At 40.6% G+C, this 27,085-nt stretch overlaps 1 protein-coding gene and 1 non-coding gene across 2 annotated transcripts in view; one reads left to right on the plus strand and one right to left on the minus strand.

Annotated features, from left to right (window-relative positions):
• TAF3 (TATA-box binding protein associated factor 3) overlaps positions 1-27,085 on the plus strand; it is a 119,169-nt gene that overhangs the window by 27,532 nt on the left and 64,552 nt on the right. The gene's annotated exons all lie outside the window — the stretch shown is intronic.
• LOC133045349 (small nucleolar RNA SNORA26) lies at positions 13,245-13,367 on the minus strand. Its single transcript, XR_009690222.1, has one exon. It is a non-coding gene; the product is annotated as a small nucleolar RNA SNORA26 (small nucleolar RNA).

Genomic DNA, 27,085 nt, shown 5'->3' on the forward strand with positions numbered 1-27,085 from the left:
AGTCATATTTTTGTTGCTGAGTTGTATTCCTTATGATGAACATGCCACCATTTATTTATCCATTCACCAGTTGACCGACCCTTTAGAAAAGGTTTTGGCAGGTATGAATAGAGCTGTTATGAACACCCATGTGTAGTTTTTGTGTAGGGGCATGAACATTTTGGAGGGCAAATATTTTCTCTCAGCCTCTGTTTTCTCTTTTCATTTTATTAACCTTGTCTGTCAGGGAAGAGGCATTTCAAATTTTGATGTTTCCTTCTACACGTTTTATAGATTTAGGTTTTGCTTTTAGGTTTATGATCCATTTTGAGTTAATTTTTGTGTGTAGAGTGAAAATAGGTTGAGATGGTTTTGTTTTGCTTTGTTTTGTGGGTTTTTCCCCCCTGGGGTATATGGATATCCTGTTTTATTGCATCATTTGTTGAAAAGTAACCCATTCTTTATTGAATTGCCTTGAGTGCTTTGTTGAAAATCAGCTGACCATGGATGTGTGGAGATAAGACCTTTGATAAGACTTTCCTCCCCTGTTACGGGAGAGTCTAGTAGAAACACAGGAAGATTTCTAGGTTTGGAGAGGGGTTGGTGGGCGGGAGTCCCCAGTCATGAGCTTCTGAGTGATGAGCAGAGACTGGAGGGTTGGAAGCGAGAGTCGGAAGGCGGAGCAGGGTGGAGGAGGTATGACCAGTGGTTCAGAGAGAAGGAGAGCAGGCCGACCAGAAGGGCACGGCCCGACGGCTGAGCCGGCGCCAGGCCTGGTTGGAGACTGGCAGTGGCCCAGGCCTGCCTGCGCTGTTTCACTTGCCCTGTGTCTCACGGTTCTGTTGCAGGCCCGTGGAAAGTGGCGACGGGGTTCACCTCGACTGAGGGCTTTTCACAGGCAAGAGTGAAAAACAAATAGAAAGGTCAGCAAAGGTGTTTGTCTTGACCAGGCGATACTCTCACTTAGCTCCACAATCAGAGCAATGTAAGAGCACACGCTGAGCCGGGTTCTCCTGGCTTCCCCTCTCCATCTCATTCCCTTCTCTCCCCACAGGCCCTCACTTGCACGTCTCTGTTCACGCCGTTTGTTTATGCAGATAAAAGAGACTGTGATGCTATTTTGCCGTCCCCCCATTTCCTGCAGGTGCTGCATTCAGCGCCCACCACCCCCCGCCCCGCCTCGCCTTTCCCTCACAGCACAGCCTCCTGCTCTTTCCCAAGTACTAGCTCCGAACTCCTGAGTCCTCCTTGAGATGGACATCCCAAAACAGCAGTACAGTTCTGTTTGGAATGTAAAGTCACTTTTAAAATGTCCGTCTGCGTTTTCTCAGTTCTGCAGTGTGCATGCTGCTGCCGCCGAGTCACTCAGTCGTGTCCGACTCTCGGCCACCCTGTGGGCTGCAGCCTGCCAGGCTCCTCTGTCCATGGGCTTCTCCAGGCAAGAGAGCTTCCAGGGGATCTTCCCGACCCAGGGATCGAGCCCCAGTCTCCTGCATTGCAGGCAGTTTCTTTATCACTGAGCCACCAGGGAAGCCCACAGTGTGTATGTGTCACGTTTCTGATTAGTGAACTTGGAAAACTAAACATAGTTCTTTCACCAGACGTCTCCTCTGTGCCATCAGCATGCTGAACACTAAGCATGTGGCAGCAAGTAGAACAGGCGGAGGGTCCCACGTCCTGGCGCTGGGGTTCCGCCTCATGTGTGCTGACAGTCAGCACAGGAAAAAAGAGGAGGCGCGATGCACATGTTCTCTGTGCAGAGAGTTAGAAGGAGAGGTGTGACCGTGGCCCGCCCTGGGGTGTCGGGGCGGCTTCCTCCACATGGGGCGCATCTCGGCTCATGGCTCCCTGGTGACAGTCAGGGAAGAGGGTGCAGGTAGGAGTGAGCTGCTACCAGAGGGCGGAAGTGAGACTGTGGTTGTTTTCCAGACCCAGGAATGAGGCCTGTACCTCTGAGGGGGAGCAGGCTAGAACATGCAGCCAGGGTCAGTCCCGATGTGGTATGCGGGGAGAAGAAGCAGGACTTAAAGTGCAATGGGAACCCATCGAAGAGTTTCAAGTTATTAGAAAGAAAGCAGTGCTATAGAGAAGGCTGGAGTTGACAGATGAGTCGGAGGAGAACCTGGAAAGCCCATTTGGAAGCGATTTTGAAGAAAACCCTGCAGTGTTCAAGGCAGCAGGCTGATGCCGAGGAGGAGGGCCAGAAAGAGTTATTAATTGTGCGCTCTGAGATGTAATCTGCCCAAGATGGGAACTCCAGATCTCAGAGATAAATTCGGGTTTAGATCAATATGCAGTCTAAATCCCAAAGAGAGGAATGCAGTTTAGAGATATGATTTCAAGTGTGCATTTAAAAGCTGTTTTATATTTTAGGCTAAGGAACTAGTTCTTAGTCCCTTCTTCGAGAATTAGTCTGCTGATGCAAAGGCTGAAATCCAGTGTTTAAATTTGAGCTTAAAAACAAGTATTTCCTGACTCATTTAAAAATCACACCCTTGTTCTAAATCAGGCGGGAAATGGGTTTACCATTACTAGATCCATGGTGTTGGAGAATATTTAGAGAATTTGAATAACATGCTCATTCCACGTGGAGGAGGAAGGGTGGCTACTAGAAGTTTAAAGGTCAGGGGTATAGTCTTACACAGCTCTGAACGGGGGAGTTTGGTGTGTTAGTCACAACAAAGAGTTGGATTTTTATTATATTGTTTGACAAGTGAAATATTCTGAAATAAAAGAATAGAAAATGTCAGTCCAGCGGAAGGAATAAAAACAACAGTAGCTTAGCTGGTGTGACCATTGAGGGGTGGAGGCGTACAACACAGTAGTTAAAAGCATAAGCTTTGTAGGCACGCAGTCTTAGGTTCAAATTCTAGAGCAGCTCTTCATAGCCATTTCATTGGATGAGTTGCTTTAATGTTCCAGGTCTCATTTCCTCATATGTGAAATACACATCACAAATAGTTCCTACCTCATGGGAAGTGGAGAAGATGAAATGATGTAGTCTGTGTACAGGTCTTAGTGCCCTGTCTTCTGGGCCCTAGACAGTACTGAGTAATCAACAATAATGTAATTAATAATCATGATAATTTTGTTATCTGTTTACTCATAATCCATAGTGTTAGTTGCTCAGTCATGTCCAACTCTATGTGATCCCATGGACTATAGTCCTCCAGGCTCCTCTGTCCAGAGGATTCTTGCCAGAATTCTCTAGGCAAGACTACTGGAGCGGGTAGCCATTCCCTTCTCCAGGGGATCTTCCCAACTCAGGGATCAAACTCAGGTCTCCTGCATCTCAGGCAGATTCTTTACCTTTTGAACTACCAGGAAAGCCATAATAATAAAATCCATAAGGCAGGTATTAATATTCTTATTTTTCAGATGAAAAATCAACTTTGAGAACCTTAAGAAATTGTCCTAAGATCACACAGTTAGGAAATGCAAAGGTAGGATTTAAATAGAAGAAGATCCGACTTCAGAATTCATGCATTTTAATCATAACCCCGTGTCATCTTCTAAAAAGATCCTTCCAAGATTAGAATTCAGATCACTGGTTTTAGAGTTCAGAGTATAAACCAGCACATCGTAGAATGACTCCCCTATTTTGTTTGTTAATCTGAAGATTTCACACTCTATTCTAATGTCCTACTTCTATTTTAAAAATACGAACTTTATTATATAAGAAAGACACTAATTTGGAAAAAGTTTAAAATCCATATAAGAAAAAGAGGCATCACTTATAGTCACATTTCATGATGGCACCTACCTGGCTTTCCCCCCTGGGTGTGTGTGTATGTGTGTAGTCCTTACTGGTTCCGCTTTCCCTAGAGTAAGACCACACCACGTGTCCTGTGTTCTGATTTGCTTTCCCTCCCACTCTCTCCCTGTACTAAGCGTGTCTTTCCATGTCTGTAGCTGATTTCTGGTGGCAGCTGACCTTCTTGCAGTATTGCCCTGTATAGGTGTGCCATCAGTCCTTGTGGTAACCTTTAGGTTATTTAGGATTTTTCACCATCTTAACAGTGCTTTCAAGAACATCTTTGGTCACATATCTATCTGCACTTTCTAATAATTTCCTGAAGAGAAATTTCTAGAGCAGCATCGCTGGATCAGTTAAAGGATTGCCACACTTTCAAGGATACATGTTCCAAATTGCCCTCCAGCAAGGTAACCCCAGTGTCTTCTCCTAGCACGGGTCCACTTCTTCCCTGTCACTTGGCCTCCATCGTGGGAGTTATTTTTGCTCTTTGCCAGAGTGGTGAAAAATGGCTATATCTTACATACCTTTGATTAACAGTGGGTGTGTTTATGAACTGTTTGTCTTCTTTTCATTGTAAATTGCCTCTTCTTATCATTGTAAATTGCCTCTTCTTATCCATGCCTGACTTCAGAGTTTTGGTCAGCCCAAAGAAATAATTTTCAGGAATTTAAATTCTTGGGTAGACGGTGTTTGACTCCACTTTACAAATGTTTAAATTTGGGGATTTCATATACACATCCTTTTTTCTTTTTTAAAGATCATGGGGGAAAATGGCAGATGGTCTGTAGTATTATACCCATAGTAATACAGGTATCAGAAAAGGGCAACTTGCTCTGTTCTCCTGCATGTTAAATGAGGCATAACTTTGAACTCAGGAGTAGGAACTGTAAAACTCTGATCCCAAGAATGATCCACTGGGTCCTTTCCTTTTTGTAATCCATAACTCTTTCTTTAATTGTGAAGGTCTTAATAGTCATCATTGTACTGTTGTGCTTTAAGGACACACCAGTTCTGAGTCTTTCAGGAAGTATATCCTTAAAAAAAAATCCTCAGATCCTTCAGGATATACTCCCTCCATTTTCATGTCTAATGTAAGTCTCTGCTGCTTTCATAATTATTTCTGTTTCTTCTTTTCCAGTGGTCAGTTTGAATATAGTTTCTTTCCTAATTGAACATACTTTCTGGTAGTTGATTATAAAAGTGATGCTTATAAAGTAAATTGTATTTTTTCTGTTGACGTCCATTATAAAATTGAAAATTAACTGCTGCTGAGACATGCGGATCTTTTATTGAAGAAGAGTCAGGATGGTAACTAGTTAAACCACCAACCAAACCCTTCCACTTGCGAGTTTTAACTCCTGTCCAGCAGCAGAACTTGACACATTTCTGCCTTTTCCTCCTTTCCTCCAAGTCTGTTTCTTGGACCACTCAACAACCCTCCCTGTCGCCCCCATCAAAAACTTTACCCCCCACCTGCCAGTTTCCTGAGTGTAGCTGCCTCATTCTGACCTTTCCTGTGTCCCGTCCCGACTCCTGACTGATTTTAAGTTGCTGAAAGACTGTATGCTGGGCATCACCTTTCTTGAAGCTCGGAGTTTCACGTTATGTAAAACAAGTCAGTTTCCTATACAGTTAGAAGTTCTTGAACTGTTTTTTAAAGTACAGTTTCCACAACTTAGATTGTATGTATCTGTGATAGAAACAAAATGTTTAAAAGGAAAGACAACAGGAGCGTTTCTTCAGTTCTAGACCAAAGGAATAGTTTATTTTTGCTAGAGATTAAAGTTGTAGTATTAATACACTGAGGTAAGTTGAATGTGCTTGTCCTTAAACTTTATTTTTTAAGGTTTTCTATCTTCCAAATGTAAGATTTATAAAATCTTACATCTTGTAAAATGTAAGATTCAAAAATTTTAAAGAACCGTGTAACTTTAAGTCTCATAATGTGCTTTCTTGGAAATCAGATTTCATACATGGTTGAGTTTTTACTTCAAACACAAGAACTGTAATAGTAATGATATTTTGTTATTGACATCCATGTGCTAAGTAAACATAGATTGTTAATTGTTGCTGAAACCAAGGGTATTCTTACAGAAATAGTAGCTAGTTAAAAGAAATAAGTACAAGAAATAAATATTCTCTGACTATAAGTTTATTACAAATAACTTATAAGTTTATTACAAGTAAATATTACAAATAACTACTGTTATCTTGATATTGTGACATTTTATGCTTGATGGACAGAGGTAAAATTTATACAGTTAATGAGTGAAAATTTAGTTTCTTTTACTAAATATGCAAGTTTTACATTAAGAAATACTATTTATAAATGATCCAAATATTTTGTTTCGTTTTTTACTTTTACTTGGCTATGCTGGTTCTTACTTCCCCTGGCATGTGGAATCTAGTGCCCTGATCAGGGGTTGAACCCAGACCCCTACATTGGGAGAGCAGTCTTAATCACTGGATCAACAGGGAAGTCCCCACATATTTTTAATATTTATTCATCATTTTTTTAAAAAAACTGTCTTTTACTCAGATGGTATCATTGTAAGCCATACTTCTTAAATTTAGTCATTTAAAAACTCTAAATTTCATGAATAAGCATTTAAAATACAAAGTTAAATATTGATGTGGCACAAATTGAATTTACTTCTGTTAAAGCAGCAAAATTTTCAGTAATTAGTCTGTTCTCTCATGGCTTTAGTTTTTGAGTGACGTGTTTTTTTCTTTGCAAAGTTCAACACCTACCAGTAGAGGGCACTGTTGTACTGCAGTAGAGGTGTTTTATTGATCCACTAACTCCCCCATCTGCTTTTGCAGTTTGGAAAGTGTTTTTAAAAGCAATGTTCTCTGTATAATTAAAATCAGTTCCCTGTATAATTAGCAATGGAGCCTTATTCTTTGTGGCAGAGTTTGTGGATGGTGGTTTTCTTTTTTTTAAGTCTGTACTGTTCTATGGCCAGTGCCAAAAACTGTCGCCTATTAAAACACAGAAAGTTGTATTATGGTTTATCAGCGCCAAGCAATATTGTAGATGGAAATATATAAAATCACAGTGCTGTGTTTAGGTGCTCGGAGCAAATTGTTCGATAGGGAACGTTTAAAATTCCTGGTTCTGTCTTGAGAAATAGCAGAGTTAATGTGCCATAGTAATAAAGTCTTAGGTTCAGGTGATCTGAATAATAATAGAGGACAAGGAATTCTTGCAGGGTTTTAAAAAATGTATCAGCATTACTGTACTGCTTTAAGAAACCACTGATCTACTTAGCCAATTCTCTATGTAATTTCTTTTTCGTTCCTCCTTAAAATTAAACACTATTGATGTAGATATTTAGCTGGTAAAATAGTGAATATTAAAGCACAATTAAAGTTACTCCTCTCTTTCTTAAAGGAACATAAGTGTTACATAAAATGATAGTAACTGTGCATTTGCTGCCTGGCTGCCTGTGGGGGCAGGGAGGTTAGAGAAAACCCAAGACTGAATTTGAAGTTGTGTCAGGGCTGTGATTTATAAAATCATAATTTATCCATAAATCCTAAAGTTGCTTAAAACAAACAGGGACCTCACTTGAAATCAAAATGTAGATTACTAGGGGTATATTTTTCAGGAACTTAAAAAAGTAGTAAAAATTTCATGTGCTTGAAATTAATTTCATTCTATACTTTAATGTTTGTAAAAGGAAAGCATTTGAGAATTAGAAATCTTAACGGTTTAGTTTATTTTTAAGTCTCTATCTGGCAGCCATGTGATATTCTGGAATTAACTAGAATTTTCTTCAAGAAGTTTTTTTGTATTTTTTTAAACTTTATGTAATGCTCTAGTTAAGGGTGTAATCGACTATTGAAATTGTGTTTATCTCAAAACAGGCCTCTATTTTAAAAGGTGAAAAAGGACTTGCATTGGCTTACTTTGTGTATCACAGACTTCGAAAAACTGAATAGGTGATTTAATGTTGACTTAGCCATTCACCCTAACAGTAAAATTGCAGGGGTAGAATTTGAGAGAGGAGGAAGATGGTTGAGGGGAGCTACCATGTAATTAAAAAAAAAAAATTAGAAATACGTTTTATTCATTGGTCACTGCATTAGAATTTTAGAATATTTTGGTGGAATTGGAATCAAGTGTGAGCTGAAAATTGAAATGCACCTTGAGCAGGCTCTCTGTCATTTCCCCTAGATTTTTCGGCAAAGGAGGGCTTTGTAGTTTTCTCCCTTCCTCCCATGGGTCCCAAGCTCTGCGCTTTAGGTGCGTCATGAGGCAGACTGGACCAGGTATTTTGAAAAAGCAGTCACATGACAGAAGAATATATAGAAACTGTACTAGATTCTTGCTAGGAAACGAAAATATGTCAAGTCAATTAAAGAAAGTAACTCGGTGCTTAATTATTTGTAGATACAGAGCTATTGTTTTCTCATTTCTTACGACCACAGGGAGAGTAAAGCAAGTTTGCATTTTGTGGACGTGTTTGTGTGGCCTGCCCGCAGTTCCTGTATCCTCTCGGTAATGATCATCGCTGTGTTTTCCCCCAGAGAGGCCATCACAGGTTTTAGTCAAGGCTGTTTGTATTCAGCAAGGTCAAGATAAGTTTTATCTCTCCAGATAAGTCAAGTGCATTAGGATCGATATGTAATAGTAAAATGCTCTGAAAATATTATTGCCAAGCTCTTAATGAATTTTTAAAACTTGTGAGCTTGTCATATAAAATATACCTCTTAGTATTTTTATTTATTTGTATGGAGCTCAGGAGTGCAATTAATTTTATAGGCATTTTAAAGAAAAGAAACTGAGAACAGATTAATGTTTTTGGAAGTCCTTAATTGCCCTACATTTAAATACTGATGGAGTTTTAGAGGCTAATTTTTTTTAAGAAATGCAGAAGAATAAATATTACAATCCATTTATAAACTACGAGTATTAATTGGGTTTACCTGTTAAGGTAATCATTTTTATGAAGTTATATGTACCTTACCCCTGGGCTTACCTATATACATCAGATGTCGGGTTGCTTGGTGGTAGGAAAAAAAAAACCTTACCCTTATCAAGAGGTGATGGTATTTCATGATTTTGACACTTCTTTTCACACCTGGATATGAGCTCATATGTTGAAAGACAAAAAGTCTTTTTTTGTTTTCTGTATTACTCAGAGGAATAGTTTTATGACACGTGTTCATGAATATATTAGAAAATGTAGGGTCTAAAAGGATATGTTTTGTCTTGATGCTTTTTTCAATTAATTTTCTGTGGAAACAGCACCACAGTATTAGGAGAAATACTGATTGAGGTAATTTTCTCCCAAGGTGCAGATTTCTCAAAAATGTTCCCCAGATTGCTTGCCTACAAATACCCTATAACTACTGAGGACACACATGCTAAAGAAGCTATATAGACTGAACTCTAGTTCCCTTCCCTCTTCAGTAACTGCTTGGGTTTTATAGGTTGGAATTACCCCTGTCCCTGCTCATGTTTACATTTCTTAATTCTCCAAAATGCACTGTTTTTCCTTTAGCCCTCAATTAAAGGTACTGATTTGTAAGTATTCCTTGTTTTAAATGACGCTTGCTTATCTGAGCCGTTAATTGAAATAAGGAGACTGAAAACAGTCTTCCCACTGGTTTTAGGTATTATTTATCCATCGGTATTTACACGGTAGTAAATAAAAACGCTCCTGCTGTCATAATCGGCCCCTCTTCCCTTTTCCCCCTTCTCCGTACTTCACACACTGTTTATTTATTTAACCATTTAAATTGAAGGTAATATAAACATCTGGCACCGTTTCTGGAAACTGTAACCGTTTTCTTTGAAAGTTCCTATAAATGATGGTCTTGGAGCCTCACGTGTATTAATCTTCTAATATGGGTCTACATTTCCACCTACTTAGCCGTTTCTCTTTCTGGCTGAAGAATGACACGTTTCCATCAACGGCAGGTCGATTTATTTTATTGCCGGCTGATGCAGATTGTGTTAGAGAGAAGACCCAGCCGAGTGGCGGAAGCTTTGGCCATCTCCACCGAGGCAGACGGCCCGTTGGAGGCTCAGTGGAACCCACACACTGCCGGCGTTGGGGCGGGGGCGGGGGCGGCCATGTGAAATACAAGTTGATGGTCTCCTCAACAGTTACCTTTGTAGGGTGGTCCGAATGCATTATTAACAAAGTCAGAGCCTTAAGAAATAGAACAATGGCCCTTTTTAAATATATCTAATTTAGTGAATTTGCCCACTCTCCCCCCACCTCTGGTGTCTAATTACTCCAAACAGAAGAGAGAAAAGAAGAAATCCTTATCTGCCGACAGAAAAGTGCACTGCAAAAACTACAGGTTTTTGCTTCTCTTCGTGGAGAACCCTGTGTGTATTCTGCTTTAATCAGGAGGCAGTAAAAGCAAACTTGGTTTCCAAAGCAAATAAATTCCCCTCCCCCATAGGACTGTTTTAGGGACAGAATATAATCAAACTCCAAACAAGCAATAGTAATCTCGTATTCCTCTTAAACTTTCAAATCTGTATTTACAAAAAGAAAGTATTCTTTCTTTTCCTTTCTTCTTATTTATGGTTTGTGTCTTCTGTATCACGAAGGGAGACCCCTAATGATTAAAAGGTAAATGTTACACGTGTATAAGTTGGTGAAATGATTGATAGTTTTCTTTTCTTTGTTCCCTTATAGTCAAAACAGAAAATTTCAACAAGAGAAAGACAAGACTGTTGCTCAGGGTTAATTTTCCAAAATAATGTAAAGTGCTTTATTTCTAAATCAAAAAGATTGTTACCAAAAAAATGTGCCTTACCTGCAGTGTTCAGGGGTCTGCATATTCCTGACTGTGGACTTTGTCGTCTGTAAATTTAATCATGAACTGTCACCTAGAGGTATTTTATTGCTGAGTGAAATGGGTATTTTAAAGTGCAAATCACTTTCGGAAAGTTTTCCTGTTTCGTAAGGATTATGTTTGAAGGAACAGCTTATTAATGGTCACGGTAGCTACTGAGATGCTGTTGTCAGAAGTGCGTTTATTGTGCACATGGGAGAGAGAAGCCAGTGAGGTCTCACACGTTCATGTGTGTGTGGTCTGTGCACACAGTCATGGGCATTATTAACTGGTAGGTCACATTCCGTGCAGTTAGTTTTAATTAGCTCATTTGTAAATATCAGTGTATTGTCTTAAAAGACATAGAGCTTGTTGGTTACTTTCTTTACCTTTGAAATATAGAGCCAAAATCAGTTATTTTACTGAAATCTTTATCCGCGTTTTAACTTTTCTGCCACCTATTAAAACTATTTTTCTCACCTCCCTCATAGATGCTTAAACTTCAGAATGTACCCAGTTCTTCCTCCACTTTTTCTGGTGCTAGAAATAGGACAGTGTGGCTCACCTATCACTTCTGCTTTGGCTTGCTTCCTTTATCTTTAGCAAATCTAAATAAAACTGTCACCCTGATTTTCAAATCTCTCTTTGAACTTCCTTTACCCAAATTGCTCACTTTCCTATCTGCTCACTATGTTTTTTTTTTTTAATGGAGACTCCACATCTGATGTTTATTTTCTCCTCTTTTTTTTTTTTCTTTTTACAGTTTACTGCTTGTTACTCCCTTTTTGTAACTGCAAACTTTGTTGAGAATCTTGTAGAAAAATGAGAAAGTTGTCAGTCTTTAAGAGTCTTTAGGAGTAATCAATACTGAATTTATAAATTTTTTAAAGATACCTGAATTTGTAACTTTAGAATTCATCAGTAGGGATTGAGTGGGTAGTAAGGGTATAGATACCTAGGAGGTCTTTTTCTTTTTTTTTTCCACCTTGGACTGTTTTTTACATGATTAATTTCTTGGTTTAAAAAACTTTCAGTACAGTTGGTAGACACACTTACTAGCCCAGAATTGTCAGCAAAAGTTTTTAAGTTGGAATTTCTTGCTCCGTTCTTTAGACACATAGAAAAAAATTAAACTACTTGTTTACTTAATTCCTAAATATTCAGAATATGAATGAGAATACAATATTATACCATAATTTATCATTCAGTTCAGTTCAGTCACTCAGTCGTGTCTGACTCTTTGCGACCCCATGAACCGCAGCACGCCAGGCCTCCCTATCCATCACCAACTCCCGGAGTCCACCCAAACCCGTGTCCATTGAGTTGGTGATGCCATCCAACCATCTCATCCTCTGTCGTCCCCTTCTCCTCAATCTTTATTAGAATTTTCAAATACTCTTTTAATAAAAAAAAAAGAAATATATTTCATTTATTCTTATTATCTTACAGTGAGAGTGTCTAAGAATCATAGAGCTGAACAGACTCTGAGATTACAGTCCTTCAATGTAAAAAAGTAAGGTCGTTCAGGCCCATAGTAATGAAATCTTAAAAGCTAGTGACAAATAGAGATAATAGAATGAGGTTTCTTGGTTCTTACTTCACTTTTTAAAACTACCTGATAAATTCAGTGCCCCCTCCCCGCTGCAAGTGCCTCGTGTACACCGGGTATGTTGTTTGAGAAGGGACAGGCTAGAGAGGTAGCTAGTGTGATGACAGTTCAAATGTGAAATGTATCTGAGCTAATGTTTCTGTCATCTCACTTGTCACGGTTTCCCTTTAGTGACTTTTACTGTACTTTGCAATGTGGCATTTCTTCAGTAGACATGAGTACATACTATGTGCCACTGGACTGCAAAACGGTAGGTCCTAGGTATCATGCTTCTGACTTTCCCAGGCTATCTGTTACTCTAACACATTACTTTTAGAAACAATGTAAGACATTTCATCATGTGGATATACCCAGGAGCAGATCTTGGTTTTGTGAAGCATAGGGCTTCTAAAACTCTAGGAGTCTTCTATAAGAAAGTAATATAAAAACAAATACAAAAAAGCAGATTCGAAGTCCTCCTGACAGTGGAATGGATAAATATACTGTGGAATATTATATAGCAATGAAAATGATCTCTAACTGTACACAGTGTAGAAAGCTCTCTCAAACAGAGGTAGTGAAGGAAGCCAGACCAAACACAAGACTGCTTCTGCTCTTAGAAGAGTGTGTGGTGGTGCCTCGTGGAGGCTGGGAGGAACTGAAGTGCAGGAAGCTGGTGATGCCCTTCTCTTGATCTGAGTGTTGTGAAAATCCATCAAGGTGTATGCTATAATATATGTATTTTGTGTATGCTTGTTACATTTTAATAAAACGTTTTTTAAAATTAGATATAGAAGCCTTAAAGTGAAAGTGAAGTACGACTCTTTGTGACCCCATGGACTGTAGCCTAACCAGGGTCCTCTGTCCATGGGATTTTCCAGGCAAGGATACTGGAGTGGGCTGCCATTCCCTTCTCCAGGGAATCTTCCCAACCCAGGGATTGAACCCAGGTCTCCTGCATTGCGGTCAGATTCTTTACCACCTGAGTCACCAAGGAAGCCCATAGAAGCCTTAGAGAAATCCCAAATATTTTTTTTTTTTTTTTTAATTATCGCAGTAAGTTTATTTATTTATTGAAGGTCAGGTTTAAATTTGCTAAGACTTAAAATCTTCCGGTTCAGTTGTGACTCCAGACAGGATCCAAAGAAGAGTTCTAAAAATCTCTTCTCTGGGTTTTATGGAGACTTTCTTTACCCTCCTGTGTTAGCCTCTTATGGCACTGCGTCAGCCTTAAAAGGGCACTGGAAAGGGTGCAAATATTTTTATATACAAATTGATTAGAAAATACTTAGTGATAAAGCTTGAACTTTACATCTTTTGTATCAGATGTTTGTTTATACATTTTATAAATACAACGCCCAGTTTCTAGAGAGGTCCTTAGCATTATAGACTAACAACTGGGTGTTTAAATGTAAATGAAAAACTTATCCTCAAGGAAGCATTCCAGGGTCAAGTTGGCAGAGAGATGAGATACGGCAGAAGGAACTCTGACGGGGGCGCCTTAGGCTTGAGTTCTAGTTCGAGCTTTAAATCTAATTCACTGTGTAACTCCTCTGCCCTAGTTGACTATTTTTTTTGTTTTTAATTACAGAATAACATTTTGTGATTCTTAAGCAGAAATACCATCACTAGGGACTGTATATATTAGGTGTTGATCGTCTTCCCTATGGGCTGTTCCTGTAACTTCACAGGTGTGCCATGGGTTGAATAATGGAAAGAAATAGTGAGGTCAGTTGAACAGCCATCGATTGGGTAATTACAGTCTGCTCAAAACTGGAAATCAAGCAGGTTGATTAATCCACAAGTTTTCACAGACACAGCTGTTTCCTAAAGTGGTTGTTTTTCAGTCGCTAAGTCATGTCCAGCTATTGTGACCCCATGGACTGCAGCACACCAGGCTTCCCTGTCTTTCGCTGTCTCCTGGAGTTTGCTCAAACTTATTGAGTCAGTCCACTGAGTCGGTGATGCTGTCCAACCATCTCATCCTCTGTTGCCGCCTCCTCTTGCCCTCAGTTTCTCCCAGCAAATCCTAAAGTGGTGGGTGCATTATATATTTTACTGGGTTTCAGGGAAGCAGTTAAACATTTAAAGCTGTTTTTGTATTCAGCTTTTGAAGAATTAGATACAGTTGGCATTGTGCAGAGATCTGCTTACTGGAGCCTGTCAACCAACTATTGGTCTTAGCGTGTTGGGTTTGATGGTTTGCCTGGTCCAACACATGCATTCACACTTAGCACATGTCATTGCCAGGCACACTGCACTGCCCTTGCTCTAAGAAATTCGCAGTCTTGTGATCGGATTTGACAGGCCATCTAGTCTATCTACTTCATTTTGTAGTAGAAGAAATAATAATTTAAGAGACTGAGAAAAAAATCTTCAGAAGCAAGAAAATGAGAGTAAGAAGTTTGGTCTTTAAAAAAGAATATGGTGCCATTAAACCTACAGATGGTAGAAAGCCCCCTGAAAATGATTTAGGGGGATAAGATTGTAACCACAAGGAAAGGCAGGGAGGTTTGAGGGGTGAAAAATACCCGGGGCATAGACTGTGCCTCAGTGTAAGAAGGAATTGTCTAACAGGTACAGTTGTCTGAAGAGGCAGTGGTTCACATCCCAGGCTGGTAGGAGGAGCGGGGGCCACTGGTGGGTTTAGGAACTGCCCAAGAGAGCACTTGAGGTTCTCGCAAAAGTATTAAGCAATAGCTGGTTTAATATGCGAGATGATTTTGTTTTACTTTCTACTTGGAGATCATTTCAGACTTATAGAGAGTTGTAAGAACAGCACAAAGAATCCCCTGTATTCTTCATTCATATTCCCCAAACATTCGCATCTTAGCTCCTTTACTCTGTCATTCTATTTGTGTGTACACACACACACACACACACACACACACACACACACACACACATACACACACACACACACACACGTTTTCTTTTGTCTTTTCCTGAAACATTTGAAAGTAAGGTGCCAACAAGATGCCCTTTCACTATTAAATATTTCAGTGTGTATTTCCTAAAAACAAGGGGTTTCTGATATGTAACCACAGTACAGTCATCAGAATTGGGAAATTAACATTGATATAATGCTATCATCTGGTTTATAGGCCATATTCAATTATATCACTTGTTCCAACAGTATCCTCTGTAGCAAAAGGAAAGGAGAATGTCTGGTCCAGCATCCAGTTAGGAAGATGTGTTTTTGTCCAGAACCCCATGGAAGTGGTGCTGTGTTCTTGTGGGCCATGTGAAGAGCCCAGAGGTGTTGATTGCATTTTGACTTTCCTTGGTTAAGATGGTGTCAGCCAGGTCTCTCCACTGTCAAGTTATTACTTTTTTCTCTGTCATTGCTAACACTCTTGTGGGGAGATGCTTTGAGATGATGCAGATATTCTGTCCAGCACTTTTAATGCCCACTGATGATTTTCACCCGGACCAGTTATTACCATCAGAGTTGCTAGATAGTAAATTTCTAATCCATTCTTCTACATTTATTAGTTGGCATTCTATGCTAAGGGAGGTTTTTTCCTTCTTTACCACTTATTTATTCATGTATTTATATCAGTATACAATTGTGAATTTCTATTTTAGTCAGTGGTCCTTTATTTTGGTGCTTAAATCCTCCCTGGTTTGGCCCACGTGAGCCTCTCAAGCTGCCTTGGTGTTCTTTAACATGTTCCCACCATTCTCGGAGGACTTCCCTCAGAGCTCAGTTGGTAAAGAATCTGCCTGCAGTGCAGGAGACCTGGGTTCCATTCTTGGGTCGGGAAGATCCCCTGGAGGAGGAAATGCAACCCACTCCAATATTCTTGCCTGGAAAATCCCATGGACGGGGGAGCCCAGCAGGCTACAGTCCATGGGGTCGTAAGAATCAGACACAACTTAGTGACTAAATCACAGCCACCACCATCATTCTCGGAGCACTTCCTTACTCTCTGGCCCAATACCATGATCCATCTCTTCTGTACTTCCCAGCTCTAGCTCAGGAGCCAGCTCTTTCTCCAGAGTCCTGCACACACATCTGTATCTGGTTCCATATTTCTCTCTTCATAGGTAGTTAGAGCAGTTTATACTCCCAACTCCAAGTTGGCTCCAGAACCGAGTTTATTCTCTTGTTTGTTTAACTCTGACGTATGCAATATGGGCCTCCCAGGTGGTACAGTGGAAGAATCCACCTGCCAATGCAGGAGACAAGGGGTCTATCCCTGACTCAGGAAAATCCTCTGGAGGAGGAAGTAGCCACCCATTCCAGTATTCTTGCCTGGAAAATCCCATGGACAGAGGAGCCTGGCGGGCTACAGTCCATGGGGTGGCGAAGAGTCAGATGCAACTGAGCGATTTAGCACAGCTATATGAAAAACAGTCCTCCTAGCTAGATTTCAGTTTTTATTCACAGTTACTTCACTTGTTTAATATTTCATTTGAAGGTATATAGTCAAGAGTTTGTGTTCAGAAGTTCCTTCTTGGAAGGGCTGGAGGGTTATTGCTTAGCAGCCATGGGGAGGCTCTTTGAGCTGAGCGCTTTCATGGGTGCTGCCCTGGGTGATTGTTTTTGATGACCTGTCATCCGGGTTTTAGATTTGAAGAATCCCTCTTAGGCCAGATCTTCTGCACATTGGTGCCTGGGGACAAGTCGGCCACTTTCCACGTGACCAACCATCCCCCCCTCCCAGCGCTGTCCTCTTCCCTCCCCAGGTCTGGGGGTCTCAGCGTCACCTATAGCTCCGGCCCCTCTTCTGTTTCTCTAGTGGATTCTTTTCTTTCTGCTGCCTCTTTCCTTTATCACATCCTTCCATAGAATCCTATTAATTTTTTTAATCCTGAAAATAAATATTTCCTCACCATATGTCATAACCAAAGAAAAGTATGAGCTTGGCCCTTGGAGAGGTCTACGAGAATCCTGACCTGGCCCCTCAGTAGCTGGATGACTCTCAACCCCTGTGAACTCGCTCCCTTATCAGCAAGATGAGGGTCATCGGGTCTCACAGGGTGGTCGTAAAAGCGAGGCCTCACGTATCCACCGTAGCACACAGCAGACGGCCAATAAGTGTTCATCCCCATCTTACCCCCAGCATTCTCTGTACTTCCAACACTTACAATCTGCTCTCTGCTCTCGAGTAACTTCTGTCAGCCTTAATCAGGAAGCGAAACTTACATTCCTGACATGAATGGGAAAATAATATACAGACCGCAGTCATCTCACATTGAAATTATTTTAAATACCTTCTTTAGGAGTATCTTTTAATTTTACCCGAAACGTTCTCTTTCGTGTCAGGAAGACAAGCTGGTGGAGGAGATGGTTAGGGGAACAGGATCTAAAGCCATTTCCGGACAGCTCCCGCTGTGAAAGGGGTGCTGGAAAATGAAGGTCCCCTGGGACGTGCAGTGCTGTCTCAGACAGCGCAGCTCCGAGGCCGGCGTGGAACTGCGCTTAAAAATTGTGGCGGGTGTGGAGAGAACTTTTTGTGATCGCGCAGAGTCAAGAAAGGCTTTCTCCTCACAGTGAAAAGACTGCGTGTATAGCCCTTCTCCCTGTTCCTCTCTCTCTCTCTCCTTTTTTCTTTCCCCACTTCTGCTGCTCATAGGGAAGGGAAGCAGGAGGATCAGAGAGCAGAGTAGATGAAAATGCAACCTAAGACTTTTCCCGGCGATGACTGTGAACTGTTTAGGAAGATGAATTGACTGCCTGGGACTGAAACAGATAAGAACCCCGGGAGTGTTTTGATGCTGAATCATCTGAAGTCTGAGAACAAACCTCAAGAAAGGCTTTTCAGTCCACGCTAGAATTGGGGGTGATAAACGCAGAGTTAAGGATTAGAGAGGAAGATACCTGATTGTACCCTTAGGTTATTAAGATTCTTTATAATTTTAATTGGCCATTTAAAACAGAGTGCCAGAGGAAATGATAGAGTTGAAAAGAGAGCGTTGAAGTCTTTCATGCAAGTGCTGGGCCAGTGGTTCCAGCTCCATTCCACAGAGCAACAATAGAATAACTTGGGGGGTTTTTTAAACTAGAGGTTTCTAGGCCCCCGAGTCCATATTGTAGAATGCCTCTGCCGTCGCAGTGAACTGGCCCACCTGGCCAGCATTCGGTCCATTGCTCTGCATCTCATCACTTCGTGTTTCCAACTCCTTCTCTCCCCGCTTCCCCTGCCTGCAGACAGGCTCAGATCTCTCCCATTTTAAGGCAAACATTTAAAGCCCTCCTTTAACTTCCTCCAGGCTAAGGAGCACACCCCCTTCTTTCTGGGTCTCCCCCCATGTCCATGTTTCAAGGGCCACCATCTTCTATCTCGTTTCCCTGGTAGATGCCTGTGGGGTCCTCTGACAACTTTTCTTTCTCACTGTTCTCATCCCCTCTCTCTCTTGAATTCTTATCAGTTCTGCCTCCTCAACATTAAGTCCACACTCTTCTCTGACCCCAAGGGCCCACTTCTGATTTCGCCGTTACCCTTCCTGCTTCCTCTGTCCACCATACTGGGCCCGAGCAGTATTTCTGTAACAGAGATCTAGTTACTGCTTTACTTACAGTTCTTCAGATTATTTTGCCTTCCTGATAAAAATCACAGGCTTGTCCATGGCAGGTAGGACCAGCCTCGCTCTCTGCACCCCTCCTCTGCCCTTTACTTGCCAGCCTGCAGTGCTCGGGGGTCTCTCACCTGCCCGCCTTGGTTTCCTCTGCTTCAGAGACCTCCTCCTCTGCCTATCTGCCTGATGAACTTCTATGTCCTTTTTAGGATTTAACCCCTTTCAAGTTCTCTTTGACCTCTCCTTGCCGGCCAGGCCTGCCTGGGAGCTGGGAGCATCCTGTCCCCGTGTCTGTGCTGGTCCCTTATCGCCTGCCAGCGAGCTTCTGCGTCTGCGCGCCAGGTCCCAGCTGAGCCTGGAGAAGCTCTTATCAGACCTCAGTTGGTCAGTTCATCACAGAAAAGAAGTCAAAGCGGAGAATTGTTTAAAAGACAAGATTGACATGTGAGAACCTTAGCACTCGATATTCAGCTGAGACATATAAATGTCCTTCCACCTGTCTCTCTCAGTGGGGGTCAAGGCTCATCCAGTGTTGGTTTTCTGGTTGGAATTTAACATGGCTTTTGTGCATCAAACCCCCTCTGGTACATCATCTGTGATCTCCAGTGTCCCTTTCTTTAAACTGACGTTAGAACTTGAAAAACTTACAAAGTAATCAGTACAGAACCCCTCTAGATTTTTAACTTCTAATCCTTCTAGTTTATTTTTTAAATCCCTGCCTACACTTATATCAACAGACATTTCCCCTCCAGTGATGAATCTATATTGAGTCTTTCTGAACTGTTTTGATTTAATTTTCATTAGAAACAAGTCACTTTTTTGCATTCATATCTCCTTGGTTAATATTTAATTAAGTAACCTAGCTGCAATAACAAGTATAAGTGGCAGGCACTAGTTTGAGAACAGCACAACTGATTGTGGTAAACACATAGGTCAACTAGTGGGGACTAATATTTGTAAATATTGTAAGTGACTGGTGGAGAGTAGCTCCAGGCTTCACTCGCTACGTGCTCTCTGCAGACTGGGAGTGTCGGCGGATATGGTTTAGAGAAAAAAATGAAGAGCATTAGTTACTCTAGTGAGTTACCTAAATGAAGGTTGCAGACTTTTGATATAGATGAAGTGATCTTTCTTTGGTTGGTTGCTGGTCATAATTTATGTTTTTTTAGCTGCTTTTATGGTTTTTGCCCATTTTGATACATGGGAGTAATTTTTTGAATGAATTTTAAGCTTTCATCATTTATTTATTATTTGTACAACAAGTTACTTTCAGCAAAGATTGGAAGATGCTTACTGTAAAAGACACAGATACAAATTACATTTTGTACATGTAACCATTAAAAAATCAAATTATATCAATTTCAAAAAACTGAGTATAAGTTTAGTTATTTCTGAGTATTTGTGAGCTAACTGGCCCCCTGCTGTGAACTAACCAGTAAATATATTGAAAGGCATTGTTGATTCTTATGGTATACTACTTACAGAAGTAGTTAGAAAAACAGTTTTTCCCCCTAAAAATAGCAGTTAGCTTAAAAAAATATTTTCTTTCCCCTCTTTTTTTTCTCTTCACCCTCTTCTCTGTATTTTTGTCAGAAAGTTTTCTCCTTAAGATATTTGATTATGGTATATGGCAGCTAATTCAAGCATCTGTTTATCACTGCCTGGCTAGACTGAATGTAAAATTTCAATTGAATTACCTCCCAAGAGGGCTTTGAGCTCTAAGGGTAAAACACATCATTTTCTCTTTTCTCCCTGGGGACTGTCAGCAGAAAGAATTCATCTAAATAGTTTACATGCATTTTGAAAATGTTGTATCTCCTGGACTTAGCTCTGTTGTTTGTGGAACATTGCCAATATAAATGGAGTAGCTCTTTTGCTTGTTAACGCAAGCACAGTGGTGTTATATGGCCTTACAGTATGCGTATAAATTGTAGCAGTGAATGACTTTTGCTGATGGTTAACTTATAACCAATTTTCATGTTAACAAAGAAGAGATTTCCCTCTTTTAACAATTTAGCTTCAGAACCTGGATGTTTAATCATTCAGTCATTAAATATTTATTAAGCAATTTCCATGTATACAACTTTATTTATTACAAAATTAAGATACACATTGTAAATGCTTATTTTACCCCTTTTCTCTGGAAGAGTTTTGCGTTTTCTGTGCACCCTAATCTATTTTGTAAGGGCTTGCTTGGCTAAGAACTAATTAATTGAGCTGAACTAAATATATCAATGATCAAATTCAGCATATTCTGTCTGTAAGTGTCTGTAGTACAGACAGTGTGTTTCAGCTCCTGAGTTTTCAACTTGGGGGACTTTTCACTCATTTTTCAGATACCACTTTTATAAGAAAACACCATTAATTTTCTTTTCTTTATTCTGCTTGATTGCAAAAAATTTACAAATATAAAAGAAGGTGAAAAAAGCAGAAGAAAACTTAATTGCTTTACTTTTTCTTCAGCTACAATCAAAAGTGATGATTTTTTTAAAAGCAGCACAAAATATTTCATAAATTTTAAAACTATGTTAAAATATTAAATCTTACCATGGTAAAATATATTGTCAGATTATTAAAACAAAAAAATTTTCACTGGTAATTATCAGTTCTGCGATAAAATTTAGGTTCTTTTGAGAAGAATCCCAACAGCCTATGTGTCTGTTGGGTGATCTTTCAGTTGGTCAGTTACCCATCTTTTCTTTGAAATGTCTAAGAAGCTAAAATGGAAATAATTCTTCATTATATTATTTCAATAAATTAAAATTTATTTCATGAATAAGCTTTAAAATATAGTCTTGGAGCACTTGAGATGTATATTGAGAAAGTTGCTAATTACTTTAAGGCCTAAATTACAGAAAGAAAGCTTTGTTACTTAACAGTGAAGGTGGCTCAGATAGTAAAGAATCTGCCTGCAATGCAGGAGACCCGACCCCTGGGCCAGGAAGATTCCCTTGGAGAAGGAAATGAAAACCCACTCCAGTATTCTTGCCTGGAGAATTCCATGGACAGAGGAGCCTGGAGGACTACAGTCCACGGGGTCGCAAAGAGTTGGACATGACTGAGCAGTAACACTTCACTTCCATGGGAGAAATGTCTTATCTGTGGTTTTGAATTTGTCTCTTGGAAGGTCTGTGCTCTTTAAGACCCGATAAACATGTGAGAAGTAGGGAGGAGCCACACGGTGTGTGGGTTGTCGCAGGTTGTCCTGTGAGGTGACCCATCAGAACCGCTACAGAGCCAGGGGCTGCCTTTCCTAGCCCGAACTTCGGCCTTCTCAGGTACCTTCCTCTGCGCTTCAGTGTCTCATCTGGCTTTTGTGCCTCAGCGGCTCGTTTCCCTTCGTGTCATTGATTGCATCTGTCACTCTTTCTCACTCCTGTGGCCACCTCTTTCCTGGTCATCTTCTGCTCCGACTGCTGCCATTTCCTTCTCATTGATGCCCTGACTTCCAGCACCGTCCTAGCCTATCTGATGTGTGTATACAAGGTTATCTCCACCTCCTCCTCATCCAGCTTCAGCTTCCTACCTCTCTTTTGCTCAGGTCAACCTTTTATCAGATATTGTTAATCCTTAATAGGAGTTGTCTCATATAAATTCATTCTCATAATTAAAATATCACCTCTTTTAATATTTCTGTATACCGCATATCTCTTTAACCCTCCTTCTCAAAGGAACCCTTGAAGAAAAACAGAAGGAAGCAAGAGTTAGTCGTCTTCTATCTTTAACTGAATGCTGTTGCCAACAGAGTAGGTACTAAGCTCAAAATACATATCTTCTCTCCAACCATAATCTCCTGCCCTGTATTACCAAAAGAATTGCACATTTAATTTTACTAGGCCTAAAATCATCCTTTCCCTTTTTCGTTTTTATGTTGTCTTGTAAACTCTCAATTGATGATTAGCTGTTCTAATGAAGGCAGTGGAATGCAGTCCACAACTGTGGTTACTCTCGATATTTGACTTGGGAATGTTGCATATTTCATAAACTTCACCTAACCAGTATACACTGTTCAGTGTTATAAACACTGTCCCTGCTGTCCTTAGCGGGCCTTCACCCTCCAGGAATGCATTTGATCATAAGAGCAAAGAAGAAGAAAACGGCCACATAAGGTAGAAAATGACAAGACAGGAAAACAGAAACAACCAGGTCGTCGTTGCCTGTGTGTTGCATCTCAGTGCTGCCTCATGTTGGGTGGCGGGGCGGCGGGGGGGGGTCCCTTCTCCCTGGCAAGAGCGGTGTGCTGGTCCCTGGATGGCCAGTGAACACTGACCTGGTGGACATGGAGACACGGTTTGCAGTTGCTCAGTGTTTTACATTGGAGTTTATTTCCTGGAAACCTGTTTTCTATTCAGTCAGTTAATGTTTATTGAGCCTAATGAGCATCGCTTGGACAGCAAGGAGATCAAACCAATCAATCCTAAAGGAAATCAACCCTGAATATTCACTGGAAGGACTGGTGCTGAAGCTCTAGTACTTTGGCCACCTAATGCTAAGAATCGACTCTCTGGAAAAAACCCTGAAGCTGGGAAAGATTGAGGGCAGGAGGAAGAGGGGACAGAGGATGAGATGGTTGCATCACCGACTCAATGGACATGAGTTTGAGCAAACTCTGGGAGATAGAGGAGGACAGAGGAGCCTGGTGTACTGCAGTCCATGGGGTTGGAAAGAGTTGGACACAACTTAGAGGCTGAACAACAACAACAATTAGTATAAATGTCAAGTTCATCTATGCTTTTAATACCTTTGGTGGGGGCAGGAGAATTGGATATGGACAGAAATTAATCCCTCTTTAATTTTTCCATCTTGATTCAGAGATTCTGCCTTTGATTGTTCAATCATGAGTGTTGATCTTGCTTCCACTATAAAGCTCAGTTTTTCATCACAGAGGACCAGGTTACAGCGTGGTTCCTTTCTAAGCCAACAAACATAAATGTCTGTTCTGTGTGCAGTAATGTGCTAACGCTGGGGAGCCAGACTGGAGGGGCAGTCTGTGGCCTCAGGACGCTCCCCAGTTCTGTTGATATTAAACACTAAGAAACAGAGAGAAAAAATGGAGGAAAAACTAAACATCTAGCAGTAGGAACATGCTTTGGGCTGTAATGTTAAGTAAAAATAGGGTGCGAACTCATATGATTTCAGTTAAATATGTGTAGAAAATTGTAAAATGAAAACCCTAATTATATTAACAGTGATTCCCCCCCTCCCCCGGCAGATTGTGGAATTTTGGTTATTTTATTTTTAACTTTTAATTTTGTATTGGAGTATAGCTGTTTAACAATGTTGTGATAGTTTCACGCGGACAGCTAAGGCACCGAGCCATACATACACGTATATCCATTCTCCCCTAAGCTCCCCTCCCACCCAGGCTGCCACGTAACACTGGGCAGGGTTCCCTGTGCCTCACAAGAGGTCCTTGTTGGTTTTCCATTTTAAAGGTAGGAGTATGTACATGTCCATCCCAAACTCCCTAACTGTCCTTTCCCTCCATCCCTTCCCACTCCCCAGCAACCATAAGCTCATTCTTTAAGTCTGCGATTCTGTTTCTGTTTGTAGGTAAGCTCATTTGTATCATTTCTTTTTAGATGGAGTTTTAGTAACCTTACAAGAAAAGTACCTATAATTAGGGTTGCCTTCTCCATTCATTTTTTTCAATTGCCATAAAAACTAGCATCTACTTATAGCACTGCTTCTTTGTTTGCTTCCCCACTAATTGTTTGTTGGAATATTTTGGAGAGGAGTAGATGGTATTTGCATAATGTTAAGTTTGTTGTTGTTTCGTCACTAAGTCGTTCCAACTCTTTGTGACCCTATGGACTGTAGTCCACCAGGCTCCTCTGTCTATGGGGATTCTCCAGGCAAGAATACTGGAGTGGGTTGCCATTTCCTTCTCAGGGGATCTTCCCGACCCAGGAATCTGCCCCACATCTCCTGCGCTGGTAGACAGATTCTTTACTCCTGAGCCACTGGGGATGGCAGAGTGAAAAATCCACTGATGGGGTAACTTGGCTAATCATCTCTGCGCTCCTGCCTTTACCTAAGGGTTTTAATCTAGCCACTGCTTCCCATTCCCCCCATTATTTCTAGTGGCTAAAGTAAGCCTTCTAATCTTTAAAAGAAAAAAATTTAAAAAGCCCAGAAAACATGAAGAGTCCCATAGCTTCATATACAGGTGTTGATGGATTACACTTTCAATAGAGGTGTTTGTCTCACAGTCATGTGAGTGACGAAATACCTAGAATACTGCATCATTTCTAGGGATTTTGATTGATTTGGGGAGCTAGGATGTTACAGATGAGATGGATGACTGTTTTACATGCAGCCACCTGGATGACTGAACAGCGAGGTGGTCAGCCAGCTGCTCCTGTGTGACTCTTAAGAGGAACCAGGAACCAGGCACAAACATTACAACGCTGGCACCTTGAAAACGTGTGCTGTGTCGACTGAGATTCAGCCTCAGAGAAGAGAAAGTTATGAAATGGCTCAGGTTCTTTGAGTTACTACAACAGAAAAACATTTTTGTAGAAATGGTCACGCATAGGATGTATTTAAGAAGCAGTGACCCCAATTTTTAGGGATTTTGTAAGGAAGGTACACCTACTTGTCCTAGGGTCTTGTTTGTTTTTAGCTTATTCTGTTTTACAGAAGTTCTTCTCTTCAGAATTAATATTAACAAAATAAGATTTTGATTGGGAGCATGTGAATTTTATTCTCAGAAAGAAATCATAATTTTTTTAAATCATAGCAAATTCATCACAAAATAATTCACATTTAGGATGCCTTGTTAATCTTTAAAATGATTTCTTAAAGTCATGCTTCATAAAGTAGTAGTGTATATAAATATTTATAATTTCTTTCAGCAGGCTTATGGAAACTTTCCAGATGTTCAGATTTTTTTTTTTTAAGACCCAGACCAGTCACCCCCAAATGAATTTTTGGCTTGCACGTTTACAGTCACTAAGATCGTTACATTTGATTGTAATTTACTTAAGAATGCCTCATACTCTAAAACCTGTTTTCTTTATGGGGATTTACTTAGGCGTGTACTGTCAGTGATATTATTAAAGCTATTTGTAGTGGAGTCTGAATACTACACTAAATATATAGCCTTAAGGTAAGGGAAAAAAATACTAGAAGACGCAAATTTTGAAACAAAACCATGCTTGGAGTGTTTCCACTCCGAGGCGCAGCCCATGCCACAAAAGTAAGAAGTCTGTTTGAGTGAAGTTAATTACCCACGGGGTGCATGTTGGTCACTCTTTAAAATTCTTATAAAAACAAAGAAATTAATTATCCAGCATAAAAAACGAGCCATACTCTTTCTGGCAAACATTCAATTAACTTTTTAGTGCTTGCTACTTAATGTTGTTTTTGACCAGCCAACCATTGAGAACGACTTTCCTTTGAAATCGGGCTTGAGTGGAAAACAGCGTTGCATGTAGCTGTTCAGATGGCGGGTATCATTGGATCGTCAGCTTCTTTCCCGTAATCTGTGCATTTGGGGGCTAAGGTTATATGCTAGACTCACTGTGCCGTGTGCCTGGAGCCCAGTTATTTTGAGTGTTTAGTGTTTAACAGAGTTAACTTGTCAAATCTATTGGGAATAATCAGAAAAATTCCTAAATTAGTATTTCACATTAGAACATTCCAAACATGTCATAGCATGAAAAAATTTTCCACCTGATCAACTAAGGCCAGTAACAGTTACATTGATTTTTTTTTTTTTTTTGGAAGGTAAATACTTGCATTGCCTTTCTTCTTTTGTCTAATTCCTCTCTCCACTCAATTCTCCTTTAACTTTTCCTTCTGAAGTTACTGTTTCACAGCGTCTTGTCTTTAATTTGAATATTGGATGGTAACATTCCTCTCTAACCCAGAGGTAGAACACACACAACTTCTAATAATGCCCACGTTTAAAGAGAGCAGGCCTGGTTCAGTCAATATCCTTTCTGACAGAGCTGTCAGAGACAGGTTTAACCACAGCTACATGATTCCTGGTCAGTGGGAGAACTTGATGTTTGCCCATTAAGATTACCACTCTGAAGCTCCCTTCTCCTCTCAGAGGTAAAGTTTGAAAAAACCAGTAAAATGTTGAAGGATTTAGGAAGGTGGCTGTTTTGGGAAAACCTAAAGATTTCTGCTGCATTGCTGTTTATTTGCCGTGTGGAACCAGGGTGGCACTGACAAGGACATCATATTCTTTTGTTGATCTCTTGTAGCTGTTTGCACCCCCAGCCTGACAGCATGTTTGAATCTGACACTGCTCATGTGCGGTCCAGCCTTTCTGCAACTCTGGGCTTTTCTCCCATGCATCTTGGGCTGGAATTTAGGTGACTGTCTCTGGGCAGAAAAGTGCTCCTTGGGCCAAGCGGCTTAGCCTTCTGTAGACTTGAATAGCTTGAATAGCTGTTAGCAGGCTTTGTGCTCTGAACCCAGGC

The sequence above is a fragment of the Dama dama genome, chromosome 23, assembly GCF_033118175.1.
Source record: "Dama dama isolate Ldn47 chromosome 23, ASM3311817v1, whole genome shotgun sequence".
NCBI lineage: Eukaryota > Metazoa > Chordata > Mammalia > Artiodactyla > Cervidae > Dama > Dama dama.